Here is a 16,167-nt window from a genome sequence, read left to right as displayed (position 1 = left end):
TAAAGTGATAAAGATCATGGCATTATGGAAGAGGAATGAGTCTGAGATACGAAAGAGACTGGAAGTATGTTATGAATATTAATACTTGTGTTAACAAGGCCTTCAATGTGCCTTCCTCATATTGAAGCCTCAAAGGAAACTATGTCTCAAAATGGAATTGAACAGGCTCTCTGTTGAATCATAATCTTCTCAAAGCTGATAAATTGCTGTCTTCTGGGAAAAGAAATGAACTTCAGAGTGGACATTCCCAGGAATAAGGGTTTAAAGGTTAAAAAATAAAAATAACTTAATTAAAATGTTTCCAAGCAGAAAACTATATTTCTACAGTTTACCATTTACTAAAATGGAATTATTAATAAAACCTCAGTCATCAATAGAGACTAAGAAGTCAGGACACTAAGAATGTCAGACATATGCATTTATCTGTTCACTGAATGGGACTTCCCAGGTGGCGCTAGTGGTAAAGAATCTGCCTGCCAACGCACGAGACAGAAGAGACATGGGTTCAGTCCCTGGGTCAGGAAGATCTCCTGGAGGAGGGCAACTCACTCTAGTATTCTTGCCTGGAGAATCCCATGGACAGAGGAGCCTGGTAGACTACTGTGTCCATAGGGTCACAAAGAGATGGACATGACTGAAACAACTTAGTATGCACATGTTTACTGAACAACTATATCACGGTGCCTGCGGCACCTAGGGAGGTACCAGGCTTATAGGGTGGGAAGTAAAATTTGTAAAGGAGCAGTTATACCAAGAAAGCACTATACTAAATGACAGACATGCACTCCTCTTTCAACTCTTCAAAAACCACTATAAAGTAAGTTCTTTCATCATTCCCATTTTACAGGTGAGGAAACCAAGTCTTAGAGAGGATAGAGAACTCACACAAAGTCAAGCAAATATTACCTGCTTGGGGCCATGATCAGATCACATTTTAACCCAGCTCCAAAGCACATGCTTTCAATCATTACCCCTCTGTGAACCCAGGAGACCTTGTGTTGCAGGGGAGTTGAAGGAGCGGCAGGAAGGGAAGAAAAGGTCACATGACTAGGTGAGAGATTCATATGAAGACAGGAGAGTGAATCCATTCTTCTAAATGTACCATAACCATCATGGCTGCCTTACACTGCGAAAGCTGATTTCTCTGCTGGAAAACCCTTCCTCTTTCTTCATGCCACTCCAGCTTTCATTTTGCAAGTGGGCTCTCCACTGTCCTTACCCTATGCCCATTCCTCCTGTGAGCACTTCTCTTCTTGTATCTGCAACATTTCTGTTACAATCTGTTGGATTACATAGTGTTGTTTACCTATGTCTTTGACATTAAATTGAGAACATCTCAAGATGGACATGAGTCTGAATGAACTCCGAGAGATTCACGCCAGGGAGGCCTGGCGTGCTGCAATTCATGGGGTCGCAAAGAGTCGGACACAACTGAGCGACTGAACTGAATTGAACTGAACTGAAGAGCAGAACCAACAGAGAGATTAATCAGATTTAATCATCTCAACTTTTAGCACACTGTTAGCACCAAACAGGCATCTATAAGCTAAATGAATTAAAGAATAACTATAAGGATATGAGAAGTTTTAATTTTGTTTTGTTTTGGATGATAAAGTCAAGTTTATTACTTCCTTAGATCAGTAGAGACAGAATCCGAGGTGAGGAAAGGGGGCACAGGAAGTAGGGGAATGTATCCTTTTGGCCACGGCTGAATTCTTTTTTTTTTTTTTTACTGTATGGTTGCATTTAATATAATTTATAATTCCATCTGTATAATTCAGTCTCCAAATGATATAATTATAGATATAGATAAAAGATTAGTGGTTGGCAGAAGTTTGGGAATAGTAGGGGGGAGGTGGAGGTAGGACCATATAAAAGAGTAGCTGATGGAATAATTAGAACAATTTATTGAAGAAATAACTCTGTATCTTGACTGTGGTTGCAGACACGCAAATCTGCATGTGATAAAATGGCACAGAACTATATACCTGCTTTGCACCAATGTCATCTCCTGGTTTGTTGTATAGTTATGTAAGATATAACTGCTGGAGGACACGGGGTGGAACTGGGTATAAGTCTCGAAACAATATCATGCATTTCCACAAAAATGTATGTAAGTAAACCTCACTGACAAACAAAAAAACTAAAATGATATTTGCCATCGTGGTTGCTGTCGTCACTTTGCCAGAAGGGGAGTATTTGAGATTAGGGATTGGTCAGAGAATTCTTAGCCTTTTCTGTAATGTTACAATATTTTTCCAACCGATACGCATTTGTGTATTATCTACATAATTTAAAAATGCATTGTTAACTTTATAGAGTCAGCCAAAATCAACAAGCATTGATTGAACATTATATGGTTGTCACAGTGTAAAGCCAGATACAATCTCTGCTCTCATGGCTGAATTCTTAACAACTTGGGAGACCAACCTGTGCACTATGGATGGGTCTGTGGATCATCTCATGGACTAGGTACCCACTGAAGTTCAAGGTTCAACCCAAAGCTGAGAAACAGGGCTCCTCCCCATGGTTCTGTTGGTGGGGTCACCTGCACAGGTCTGAGCATGGAGAAAGTGTGTGATAATGACCTCCAATGAGGTAATTACAGTCATCATTCATTTTTTTTAACTCCACCCCTCTCCCATCCCAACCACCAGCAAGCCCTGCCCCCAAATATATCTCTATCTACCGACTCTTCTCCATTTCCTTTGTTTCTGCCCTGGACTAAGGCACCATCAGCTCTCACCTGAACAGCATCAATCATCTACGGATATATATTCCCATTTCTTGCCCTGTACAATCTATTCTTGACACAGCACCCAGAGTAATTTTCTAAAAATTGTCATTACTCCCATCATTCCTTGCTTAAAAGCATCCAGTGGCATCTGTTACTTCTCTTGGTCCTGACCAGTGGCATTTGGTCTTCTTACTCCCTGGAATGTTCTTCTTTGCACAAATGATTTCTCATCAGTCAAGTCTCAGCAACCATCACATCCTAGAAAAGCCTTCCTTGACCACTTTGTCTGAAGTCGCCTGCCAAGTACTTGCTATCACATCACAGAGTCTTACTTTCTGCATAACTTTCAACTCCACCTGAATGTGTCTTCTTTACTGGTTTATTTTCAAGTGTCTGAGTCTTTCATCTGAAACTTAACTCTCAAACCACAGTAGTTTTATCTCTTTATATAGAGTAACTGGACTTCCCAGATGGCACTAATGGTAAAGAATCCTCCTGTCAATGCAGGAGACATAAGAGATATAGGTTCGATCCTGGGTCGGGAAGATCCCCTGGAGGAGGATATAGCAACCCACTTCAGTATTTTTGCCTGGAGAATCCCATGGACAGAGGAGTCTGGCAGGCTTTAGTCCATGGGATCACAAGGAATCAAATATGACTGAAGTGACTTAGCACTCACACATGCACCTAGTGACTAGAACAGTGTCTGGCACAGAGTAGGTGCTCAATAAACAATTGGTGAATGAATGGCATAGTCACCTGCTCCTATTCTCTGTATAACAGATTTTCACCTTGCTAAAATCTACCCTCTAGGGGGCTCATGAGATTTCTACGATATGAACTATGTGAAGTACATAACACAGTAATTTGCACATGTCAAGAGTTCAATGCATTTCTGTCCATTTATCAAATACACAGAATGCATATACATGTGTTACAACATTCCCTTCATTATTTATTTCACTGCTTGCTTCTGTTACTGATAAACATCCCTCCTGCTCTCCAGCACTTGCCTTCTCTAGTGCTCCATTATGCATCTTTTTCTATTGTCTGAAACAGCCCTGGGAAAAAAGGTGCTCCTGGGGTGGGATCATGTGATCACAAAAGCAGATTTTGCTAGTCAAAAGTGTCCAATAAAAATGGGAAGCTGCTTCCTAAATGTCTCTGGAAGTCTGTGGTTTAGCTCACAATATCTTAACAGATTAAGTTAATGCAAATAGCAGATGTATTTTGTAGCAACAAGACAAATGTTCAGCAGAATTAAAGTTATTCGTGTGTAGTCACACTGGGAATATTTGCATGATATTTTGCTAATTGCTCCAAAATCTGACTTGCAGCGAATAAACAAATGGAAAAAGAAAATAAACCAGCAAAAATTAGCCCCAGGCCTCCCTGATTTCTCTTAAGCTCCCAGTGTCTTTCTTCAGCCACTCAGCTTGTGGCTTGAAAAGCCCGGTGGCCCTTCCCAGTCTCCCAAACATATTCTTGGACCTACTATTTCTCCAGAGACATTCATGGTTTCCACCTGGTGACAAGTGGTCTTCCAAAAGCACTGGGTGTTTTTTCTCTCCCTGACTCTCAGCACCCTCTTCAGACTTCAAATATCTACTTAGATTTCCTAACAAAAGCATCATGCTGGTAGATTGTACTACTTGAAAATAGTGTAAATTTGTTAAGTTTTCTTAAAATTTTTCAGACAATTTTTTTGTCAACATATACTAAGTGAATTAGTTTCTGAGGGTTGACATACAAAGTATCACAAACTGGGTGGCTTAAACAGAAGAAATGTACTGTCTACGTTGTGGAGACTAGAAGTCTGAAAGCAAGGGATCAGCAGAATTGGTTCTTTCTAAGGGCACCGAGAAAACATGTGTCCATGCCTCTCTCCTAGCTCCTTATGACACTGGCAACCTTTGGTCCATAGATGCGTTGCTCCAACCTCCTCCTTCATCTTCACATGGAGTTTTCCTGTGTATCTGTCTTCACGTGGCTGTCTTCTTATAGGGACACCTATCAGATTGGATTAGGGGCCTATCCTACCCCAGTATGACCTCATCTATAATGTGATATATCTACAATGGCCTTATTTTGAAATCAGATCACTTCTTGTGGCTTTAGGGGCTAGGGTCAACATCTTTTGGGAGGGGAAAGTGAACGTGTTAGTTGCTCATTCATGTCTGGCTCGTTGCAACCCCATGGACTATAGCCTGCAGTCTCCTCTGTTCATGGAATTCTCTAGGCAAGAATATTGAATATTGAATATGATCCCCTTCACCAGGGGATCTTCATGACCCAGGGATTGAACCTGGGTCTCCTGCATTGTAGGCAGATTCTTTGCCATCAGAACCACCACAGAAGCCATTTTTGTGGGGAGTTAGAGAAGGCAATGGCACCCCACTCCAGTACTCTTGCCTGGAAAATCCCATGGATGGAGGAGCCTGGTGGGCTGCAGTCCATGGGGTCGCTAAGAGTCAGACATGACTGAGCGACTTCACTTTCTCTTTTCACCTTCATGCACTGGAGAAGGAAATGGCAACCCACTCCAGTGTTCTTGCCTGGAGAATCCCAGGGGCGGTGGAGGCTGGTGGGCTGCCATCTATGGGGTCGCACAGAGTCGGACACGACTGAAGCAACTTAGCAGCAGCATCAGTAGACACAATTCAACCCACACACAATTCAACCCATACCATTAAGGGTCTCCAAACTTATGGGCCTGTGTCCCTAGAAATGAAAACATCCTGTGCACATACTTCAGTAGGTCTGCATGTGTTTGTGTGATAGCTGCATACATAAGGTGAAGTTGCTCAGTCGTGTCCGACTCTGCGACCCCATGGACTGTAACCTACTAGGCTTCTCCATCCATGGGATTCTCCAGGCAAGAATACTGGAGTGGGTTGCCATTTCCTTCTCCAGGGAATCTTCCCGACCCAGGGATCGAACTCTGGTCTCCTGCATTGGAGGCAGACGCTTTAACCTCTGAGCCACCTATTATACAGAAGTAATAGACTAGCCTATTAATATGTCTTATATATTATACAACAAACACAAAAATAGAATTTTTTTAACTTATGAGGAAAAAAGAGATTAGAAGTGATAGTACAAACTTCCTCACTCACTGTGGATCACTTTGTTTTCCCTTTTCCTGAAAACCACTTTCAAAAGGAAGGGAAAGTGAAATTAAATCTATGAGGCAGTAAAAAGCAAAATAAATCATTAAAAAAAGAGAAAATGGGTGACCAAATTTGAAAGATCTGGACTGAAACAAAATTGAAGAGCTAGTGGTTAAATGCACAGTTTAAGTTTAATTTCATCATCTTTAAAGTAGCCTACCATTACTGCTGGGCATATATCTGGAGAAAACTAATGCAAAAAGATACATGTACCACAGTGTTCATAGCAGCACTATTAATAGCCTAGACATGGAAGTAACCTAAGTGTTCTCTGACAGATGAATGAATATGAAGATGAATATGAAGATGTAGCACAGTGGAATATTACTCAGCATAAAAAAGAATGACATAATGCCATTTGAAACAATATAGATGGACCTAAAGATTATCACACCAAGTGAAGTCAGAAAATGAAAGACAAATATCATATCACTTATATGTGGAATCTAAAGCATTATAAAAATGAACTTATTTACAAAACAGAAACATACTCACTCAGAAACATAGAAAACAAACCTGTTTACACAAAAGGGGAAGGAGAGGGGAGGGATAAATTAGGAGTTTAGGATTAGCAGATACAAACTTCTGTATCTAAAATAGATAAGCAATAGGGTCCCTGTCCCTACAGCACAGGGAACTGTATTCAATATCCTTAATAAATAAACAATAATGGAAAACAACATGAAAGATGCATACATATATATATGTACATCTGAATCACTGCTGTACACTGGATACTAACATAGCATTATACATAAAATATACATCAATTTAAAAAATAAATTAAACATAATATTAACCCTCTGTTAAATTGGAAGTGGGAATTTCATTCTTAAAAAATCAGAATTAATACATTCTGCCCATTCTATTAGAATCATGGAAGTCTGAATATGAAAATCTCATTCCCAGAGGCAGAAGTCCTATTTCTCCTATTTTCTGATTTTAAGAAGTGATTTTTCACCAATATTATTTAATCACCATGAAAGATAGGAATCCAAATGTTATAGTGAAAGGCCTTGGTGACCTTGGCTGTGGGTAGCCCAAAGACACAGAGAAAGTGAACTCTCTTCTCAGGTCTCAGCTTTCTCATACAGGAATTGGTAGTAATACCTGCCTCACCTGACTCTGGGTTCTGGTGAGCCAAATGTGGCTCCAAGTGGGAACAGGTTTAAAAAGCATGATTCACACAACCATTCCAAACCTCCTCATTTTCTCTATCTGTAAAATAGGGGGAAATAATCTGTTCTATTTCAGGAGGATTTGGTAATACTTAAAAGGATGGATGTCAAACCAAAAGACACAACCAAGCCAAAGATTGGGAGAAGAAAGGATTTATTTACTTGTAGCAAAGAAGAACACTGGGAACATTTCCCAAAAGAGTAACTCCTCCCAAATTAAGAAAAGTTTTAAGCAAAAAGCACATGAATATTTAAGAAGGGGCTTGAGCAGAGCTGAATTCAATAGAATTGGGGCAAATGTAGACAGAGTGGAAGCTTTAGTTGATTGAATTTCAAAAAAGTCAACAACCTCATTCTATTCTCCACCTGAGTGGAGGCCTTAGTTCCTGTAGAACTCAAAGATTGCATCAGATTTTGATTTTTTGAGGTACATTCTTAATTTTTTTTTAATTTATTGGAACATAATTGTTTTATAATTTTATGCTTGTTTCTGCTATACAGCAAAGTGAATCAGTTATACATATATATATATATATATATATATCTCCACTCTTTTTTAGATTCTTTTCCCATATAGGTCATTACAGAATACTGAGTAGAGTTCCCTGTGCTACACAGTAGGTTCCTAATAGTTATATATATCTTATATATAGTAGTGTGTATAAATTAACCCCAGTATCCCAATTAATCTCTACCTGCCACCACTTTCCCCCTTTATAACGGTAAGTTTTTTTCTACACCTGTAACTCTATTTCTATTTTGTAAACAAGTCCATTTGCACTATTTTTAAAATTCCTCATACAAGGGATATAATATGATATTTGTCTTTCTCTGTCTGGCTTACTTCACTCAGTATGATAATGTCTAGGCCCATCCATGTTACTACAAATGGCATTATGTCATTTTCTTTTTAATGGCTGTGTTATATTCCAATATATATATGCACCATATCATCTTCATACATCCGTGATGGACGTTTAGATTGTGATGTATATCCCTTGAAGAGGAACAAAATTCTGCTTTATTGCTGAACTATTGTTTCTTGTCTGTTTTTCCTTTGTTCCTGCATTCCTTTACTTTCCTTAAAATCACTGAGACCTATTTAAGAGTAAGCATTGTGACCAGGCTCAGATCCCAAAGTGGCTTAGGCCAAAAATGGCTTCTCTAACGTCAAGAAAGCCATGCTTAATACCCTTTCTTTGGGGATTTCCTACCCAGGCTGCTTACATTATAAAAAACAGTTCTCCAACTTAAAAATTTTACATATTACAGGATGAAAAAGGAAGTGCCTACTCAGCTTTATTTTGGAGTAAGAAAGGGCCCAAGGTTTTGAAGTCGATAGTTGGCATTGGAATCCTAGCCTTGTGATTAAAAACTCTGTGTTTGAGGGCAAGCTATGTCCTTTTCTGCAGTTTTGTTTCCTCATCTATAGAAGGAGGACAGTAATAACCACCTATGTAACTTTCATGAAGATTAAATTCAGTTAATGACATGCCAAGCTCCAGACATACTGATAACACTCCATTAATTAATGTACAGCCTCTCATTTTGCATAGTACTAAATACAGACCTATATGCAGTGAGCTATTCTAATGATGAGGATAAAGTTAGCAAGGCTCTAGATTAGAGATTCATAACCCTAGCTGCACAATTAATTCACCATAGGAGGAGCTTTAAATATTCTTATGCACAAATCAGTTCAACTAGCCTCTGTAAGACACCTAGACATCAGTATCATTGAAGCTCCCCCAGAAGATCTCAATGTATAGTAAAGGCTGGGAACAACTGCTTTAGACAAAGGTATTTTTTCCAAAGTATGGAAAGTGAGGAACTCTCAGCTGCCTTACCTTGGATGGAAGTGGGAGGCTGAAGAGAAAAATAGGCTCCAGAAGTGTTCGGTTAATACAATTGAACTTTCAAAAAAATGCAACTCTGTTATCCAAATACATTCCTTTCCATGGAGGTAGTAAACATATAAAAGATCCATCATTGGTCACCATATTTTGTTGAATAAACCTACCATGCTAGAGATCAAAATGTCAACATCTGCGGGATCATCAAAAAAGCAAGAGAGTTCCAGAAAAACATCTATTTCTGCTTTATTGGCTATGCCAAAGCTTTTGACTGTGTGGATCACAATAAACTGTGGAAAATTCTTCAAGAGATGGCAATACCAGACCATCTGACCTGCCTCCTGAGAAATCTCTATGCAAGTCAGGAAGCAACAGTTAGAACTGGACATGGAACAACAGACTAGTTCCAAATAGGGAAAGGAGGCTGTGTGTTGTCACCCTGCTTATTTAACTTATATGCAGAGTACATCAAGAGAAACGCTGGGCTGGAGGAAGCACAAGATGGAATCAAGACTGCTGGGGGAAATATCAGTAACCTCAGATATGCAGATGATAACACCCTTATGGCAGAAAGTGAAGAAGAATTAAAGAGCCTCTTGATGAAAGTGAAAGAGGAGAGCGAAAAAGTTGGCTTAAAGCTCAACATTCAGAAAACAAAGATCATGGCATCTGGTCCCATCATTTCATGGCAAATAGATGGGGAAACATAGAAACAGTAACAGACTTCATTTTGGGGGTCACCAAAATCACTGCAGATGGTGACTGCAGCCATGAAATTAAAAGACGCTTGCTCCTTGGAAGAAAAATTATGACCAACCTAGATAGCATATTCAAAAGCAGAGACATCACTTTGCCAACAAAGGTCTGTCTAGTCAAGGCTATGGTTTTTCCAGTAGTCATGTAAGGATGTGAGATATGGACTACAAAGAAAGTCGAGCACCGAAGAATTGACGCTTTTGAACTGTGGTGTTGGAGAAGACTCTTGAGAGTCCCTTGGACTGCAAGGAGATCCAACCAGTCCATCCTCAAGGAAATCAGTCCTGAATATTCATTGGAAGGACTGATGCTGAAGCAGAAACTCCAATACTTAAGTCACCTGATGCGAAGAAATGACTCATTTGAAAAGACCCTGATGCTGAGAAAGACTGAAGGCAGGAGGAGAAGGAGACAACAGAGGATGAGATGGTTGGATGGCATCACCAACTCGAAGGACATGAGTCTGAGTAAACTCCGGGAGTTGGTGATAGACAGAGAGGCCTGGCGTGCTGTAGTCCTTGGGGTTGCAAAGAGTCAGACAGAACTGAGCGACTGAACTGAATTGAACTGAACCATGCTAAGGTCAAGAGCAGACATCAAAATCATACTTCAGTATGAGTAAGAGCATTGCCCCATATCCATACACACTTAGAAATCTAGAATCTAGGATGCATTGATGTGTTTATTTTCCTTATGACTTTGAGACCGAAATAACAAATTAAAGTTTCTCCTCAGCCAAATATACAAAGCCTTATCTTATATTTCAGAAGCCAAGTCATCAAATACAGCACAAGCACTACTTAGTTTTTCTTTCTCCAAAAAAGACCCCAAATAGTATTCCTACAGGAAGCATAAATTGTATTCCTAGAAGTAATAGCAATCTCTTTAGCTATATCCCCTAGGACTCACTTCAGTCTATTTTCCTAAGTACTATATTTTTAAAGCTCTGTTGCATACCTGCCTCTTAAACATGCTGAACTGAACATTCTAAATTCTGAACACTTAGTGGTCTAAGGTTGGTTGAAAACGTACCCTTAGAAAAATGGGTCCCTTTATCAGTCACTATTGCTATGTGAGACACTGGAAAAGAAATTATTCACAGAGCTGCCTGCCTCAATTTAGAATTTATTGTGTTGTTATATTTAATGGTAGATTGATTATTGCTCAGAAATATTTACTCCCAATTGCCTAGATCCATAGAAGGAATATATTTCCCTGACTTTAGTCTCAATCATGTGACTTGCTATGCCTATGGGATATTAGCAGATATGATATAAACAAAAGCTTAAAATGTGCCTATACAGATAAGCTTTCCTCTTGTGCCTCTGTCTTTCCTAAACATGAAAAGAGCTTGTGCCTGGAATGAATGAACACATAGAGAGAAGACCTGAACCCAGCCTATAAGACCAGTTCCTCATTGTAGGCTTTCCAGGTGGTGCTAGTGGTGAAGAACCCACTTGCCAGTACAGACAGACATAAGAGACACAAGTTTAATCCCTGGGTCGGAAAGATCCTCTGGAGAAGGGCATGGCAACCCACTCCAGTATTCTTGCCTGAAAAATCCCCATGGACAGAAGAGCCTGGTGAGTTACAGTCCATAGGGTCACAAGGAGTCAGAAACGACTGATACGAGTGATTTAGCACACATGCACAGGCCTGACCAGACCCACAGCTTGAAACATAATCACTCAGTCAAGCCCAGCCTCGCTTACCCAAATCCCACACAATCCACAACTGTGTAAAGAAAGAAAGAGAGTGAAAGTTGCTCACTTGTGTCTGACTCTGTGACCCCATGGACTGTCCATGGCATTTTCCAGGCCAGAATACTAGATTGGATAGCCTTTCCCTTCTCCAGGGGATCTTCCCAACTAAGGGATCAAACCTAGGTCTCTCACATTGCACGTGGATTCTTGACCAGCTGTGTGGATGAGAATAAAAGACTTTGTTTTAAGCCAGTGCGTGTTTAGAATGGTTTGTTATACAGTAGTGCCTGACTGATATACACTGCAAGGCATGGTATTGAATAAGAAAGAACCCATAGAGAAAAACTGGCTTGAAAAGTCACTTCTTATAGCCAATTAAAAATATTTTTTGAAGTGGGTTGCTAACATGAAAGACTCATTTTATGCTACAAGATAAGCATGCTATTGCAATGAAAATCTAAGGTTACTACATGTACAGAAAGAAAACAATGATTTTTCTGAATAACAATTTTAGATGGTACAAAATTTTACATCTTTGAAGCTGAATGGAAAAGTCATCGGCAGTTTGTTGTCCACAGTTTTGCTCTTAGTTGTAAAATAACCATTATAGCTACCGTTCCCTGAGCACTTAATACATAGACCTTACAAATATCATCTCAAAATACTACTCTTACATATTTGTGATTATTTATTCCCATTTTAGAGATAAAAACACAGGCTTGGGATGTTTAAGTAACTTGCCCAAGGGTACCAAGATAGGAAGCAGCAATGTTGGGATCTTGCACCGATCTTTCTAGTTCAATAGCCTAACTCTTACTACTGCTTCTCGGAGTTAAAAAGACAAATGTGTGAGAAGAATGATGTCATAAGAATAAGATCATTAACAGTGTTCTGTTCCAGTGCAAGATAAGTAAATCTCTGTGACAAAATATGGCTTTCTGGTTCACCTCTTCTATCAACCATCTTGAGTTACTGTCTCAGACATAAATATTCAATGCAATTGAACAAATATTTCTTTGTGTTCACACTCAGAATTACAGTTGAGTTTAGAACACAGTTCTTTCTTTATAGGAGCTTTCAGTCTAGTAAATAATTGATGTTGAAAAGATCTGAACCAAAAATCCCAGTGTGAGCTCTATCATGTTCCAAACGCAGGGTGAACAGATGTTCCGACTAATGATTGCTGGGGTGGGAAGAGGGTGAAGGCTGGGGAGTTAGTTACATTTACTCACTGAGAATGCTCATCCCTTTCTGAAGGCAGCCAGCAGCCAAGCAAGAAGACAAATTCTAAATTAAAGGAGGGGATCAAGCTGTGCGAGATTGCTGACTCGATTGAGAGTGGAAAGATAATGGCTGCACTAAATACTGAGCTCTGGTCCATGATGGTTGGACAGGACGAGCAGCACACCCAGACCTGGTGATTCATATGGGATTGTTGTTGGCCAACAAATAATAAATTAAGGAGAAAAGAAGAATCATGGCTCTCTTGAGTATTATAATAATCTCCTTTATAAAAGAATGAAAAGTTTATTCAATCAAGATAGTTTGTTTAAGAGAAAAAGAATTGCAATACAATGTTACAGTGCTCTTATCTAAATGGGTCAAATCAAGCCTCAAGATAAAAGATCATAACAGATCCTAACATAAGACTCATCCACCAAAGAATCTGACATTTCCTAGCCCTTTTTTTTTCATCCAGTCTAAAGGGGGGAGCCTCATCAGAGCCACCTCCTACTTATCCATACCAGTTAAAGAAAAGGAAAGAAGGTATTTGTTAAAGGCATTTCACAAGTAGAATGTTGATGTCAAAAGGTATCTACCATGGAGAGAAACCAACAAGTGTTCCGTAATTGTTCTTAACCAATTCAAAATACACAGTTCTAGTACTGATGGCCCCGTATATATAATCCCATACAGAAATATCAGGCATTGTTATCAAACACCATATACATCTTTGCAGGAAAAAGTCAAGTGTGCACTCATTAGAACTGGTCATAATTCTAATTCCAAATGTGACATCATGCCAGCAGTATCACTTGCTAATTTATATAAATTACTTAACTGATCTGAATTTTCAGCTTTCTTACCTATAAAGTAGGAATAAGAAAACTATTGAAAGTGTTGTTATAAGAGTCAAAATTAAGACACATAACATAGTTTATGAGACACAGAGGAGAAAAATTGATAAATGGTAGTTACTATTATTATTGAAACTGCTCATACTTGAAATTCTGTAATTGCCTATATATCTTTATTTTTGTCATATGCTTTGATAAGTTTCCTTCTGAACATAAAAGTTAAAGCAAAATGATTTTAACCACATATCACCTTGCTGTGGATCACCCCTCCTTTGAATTTCAAAACGGCTCCACCCTTCACACCATTGTTATGTGAATAAATACCTGGGGTTCACAACCTTAGTCTTATTCCACACAGCTTTCTTGGAGCCTTCATGGAACCAAAGCACCCTGTATCTGACTTGCTCAAATGATGAATTTACTACCTACTTAAATAGTATCAAATTCTGATGCAGATATAGGATTTGGAGACATCTGCAGCCAGTGACCGGAGAAGGCAATGGCAACCCACTCCAGTACTCTTGCCTGGAAAATCCCATGGACAGAGGAGCCTGGAAGGCTGCGGTCCATGGGGTCGCTAAGAGTCGGACACGACTGAGAGACTTCATTTTCACTTTTCATTTTCATGCATTGGAGAAGGCAATGGCAACCCACTCCAGCGCTCTTGCCTGGAGAATCCCAGGGATGACAGAGCCTGTTGAACTGCCGTCTATGGGCCCGCACAGAGTCGGACACGGCTGAAGTGACTTAGCAGTAGTAGCAGCAGCAGCAGCCAGTGACAGGACCCAAAGAAATCCTGGCAGCCAGCCTCTCCCTTCATGAGTGGAGATTTAGTTCCTCTCCCAAAGGTTCACTGTTACTAGAAGGGGACATGCATGAGCTCATAAATACCAAAGCCAACCTTACCAACAGATTCAATCTGGCACTGGAGTTGGGGCACACTCCTTCTCTGAGCCAATTCATCACTATCCTCACATCTTAGTACAAATTCACTTATTTTATAGGCTAGAAAACCGCAGTCAAAAAAAAAAAGGGTCAGGGTAGTTGGAACAATAATTCAGTAATATTTTCTCATGATGTTAAAAATATACTTTTTTTCACTCAAATTCCACTTATCTTCTTTGGAAACCAGCAACTTCTTGTAGTCTTTCTGCCTAAGAAAGAATCCAGTGAGTCAGATTTTGGAGTCTGTTGTTTCCGCCCAGTTCTATGTCCCTTATCTTTTGGTAATAGTAGCCAGATTTCCTTTGGGGACCATATGCAGCCTCAGTGGGGCCATCATACAAGGTGCCATGATGCCAACAATTGACTCATCCATTCTCCTATGGATGGATTTTGAGGTTTTCCTTTTTTTTTTCAATTGTGAACAGAACAGTCATGAATAATTTTTTTGAGCTTAAGTTAGCCAAAGTGAATTTTTGTTACTTACAACTACAAAATACTAACTGATCTGTGTGGGAATACAGAAAGTTCTCAATTATTATGCACCATTGTTTATAGGTGTAGCTCATTGGGTACAAATATTTTAAAAGTATCAGATTTAAGCAATCCCTAAGGATACTCTTGCACACTGCTCTGCTTTCACAGAGAAGTTATTGCACTCATCTTTTTTTTTTCTTTTTTTTTTTTTTTTGCACTCATCTTAGTTCTAGTCATCTATCATCTACCAGTTGTGGACTTAATTACTCAAGGCTTTAATCAACTGGTTTCTCTTTCCCTCCTAATGAGCACTGAATAGATAGTTACCTTGCTAGTTGAAAAAAAAAGCCAAGGGTGTCACAAATTGCTAATAAATGTTTGCAAAGAGCCTCAACTTCATTAGCAATCATGGAGACGCAAATCAGACCACAATGAAATACCGTTTATACACTTGATTTGCATAAATTAAGGCATTTTCTAGTATCAAGAATTGAAAGAGGTGAATCTATAGGAACTTTTATTCATGTACACTGTTGAAAGGAAAGTAAATTAGCACAACTACTTTGAAAAAAAAATGTGGCAGTTTGCTCTAAAGAATATAAAGTTGAATATTTACCTAGAACACAATTCAGGGTAATACACAGTGAAACTTCTACCCTTGTGTCTCAGGAGACATGAATAAAAATATTCATTGAACTTCTGTTCACAGCAGCAAAATAAATTACCAAAAATCAAGCAAAAAAAAAAAAAAAAAAACCCTGAGAAACAGCTCAAACACCCAATAACAAGAGAAGTAGATGAACAAACTGTAGTTTAATCAGATAATCAAATATTATAGAGCAGGAAAAACAAATAGACTAAATTTCACAAACAACATACATGTATCTTAGAATACTGAGCAAAAACAGAAATTCTCAGTAAACTACTTAATGTATATAATTTTCATAAAGCTCAAAAAACCATCAAAACCAGGCAACATGCTATATGGATACATGTGTATATATGTGTATGTACATGTATGAAAATAATTTTTAGTAAAGCAAGCAATGCAAGCACAAAGTTTAATATCAGGTTGGGAGGAGGCAGAGGTTTGTGACATGGGAAAATTGTATAAAAAATTACAATGATGTTTGTGATCTTAAATTGAGTGACAAGTTCACAACTGTTCATTTTCTTATTCTGCTTCATCACTTACATGTATGTTACATACAACTGCACATTGAAGAATAAATTAAAATAAGCCAATAAGAAGTAATAGCTTCATCTAAGGACA

The sequence above is a fragment of the Capra hircus genome, chromosome 11 (genome assembly GCF_001704415.2).
Source record: "Capra hircus breed San Clemente chromosome 11, ASM170441v1, whole genome shotgun sequence".
In the NCBI taxonomy this organism is placed as follows: domain Eukaryota; kingdom Metazoa; phylum Chordata; class Mammalia; order Artiodactyla; family Bovidae; genus Capra; species Capra hircus.
This window is presented reverse-complemented; position numbering follows the sequence as displayed.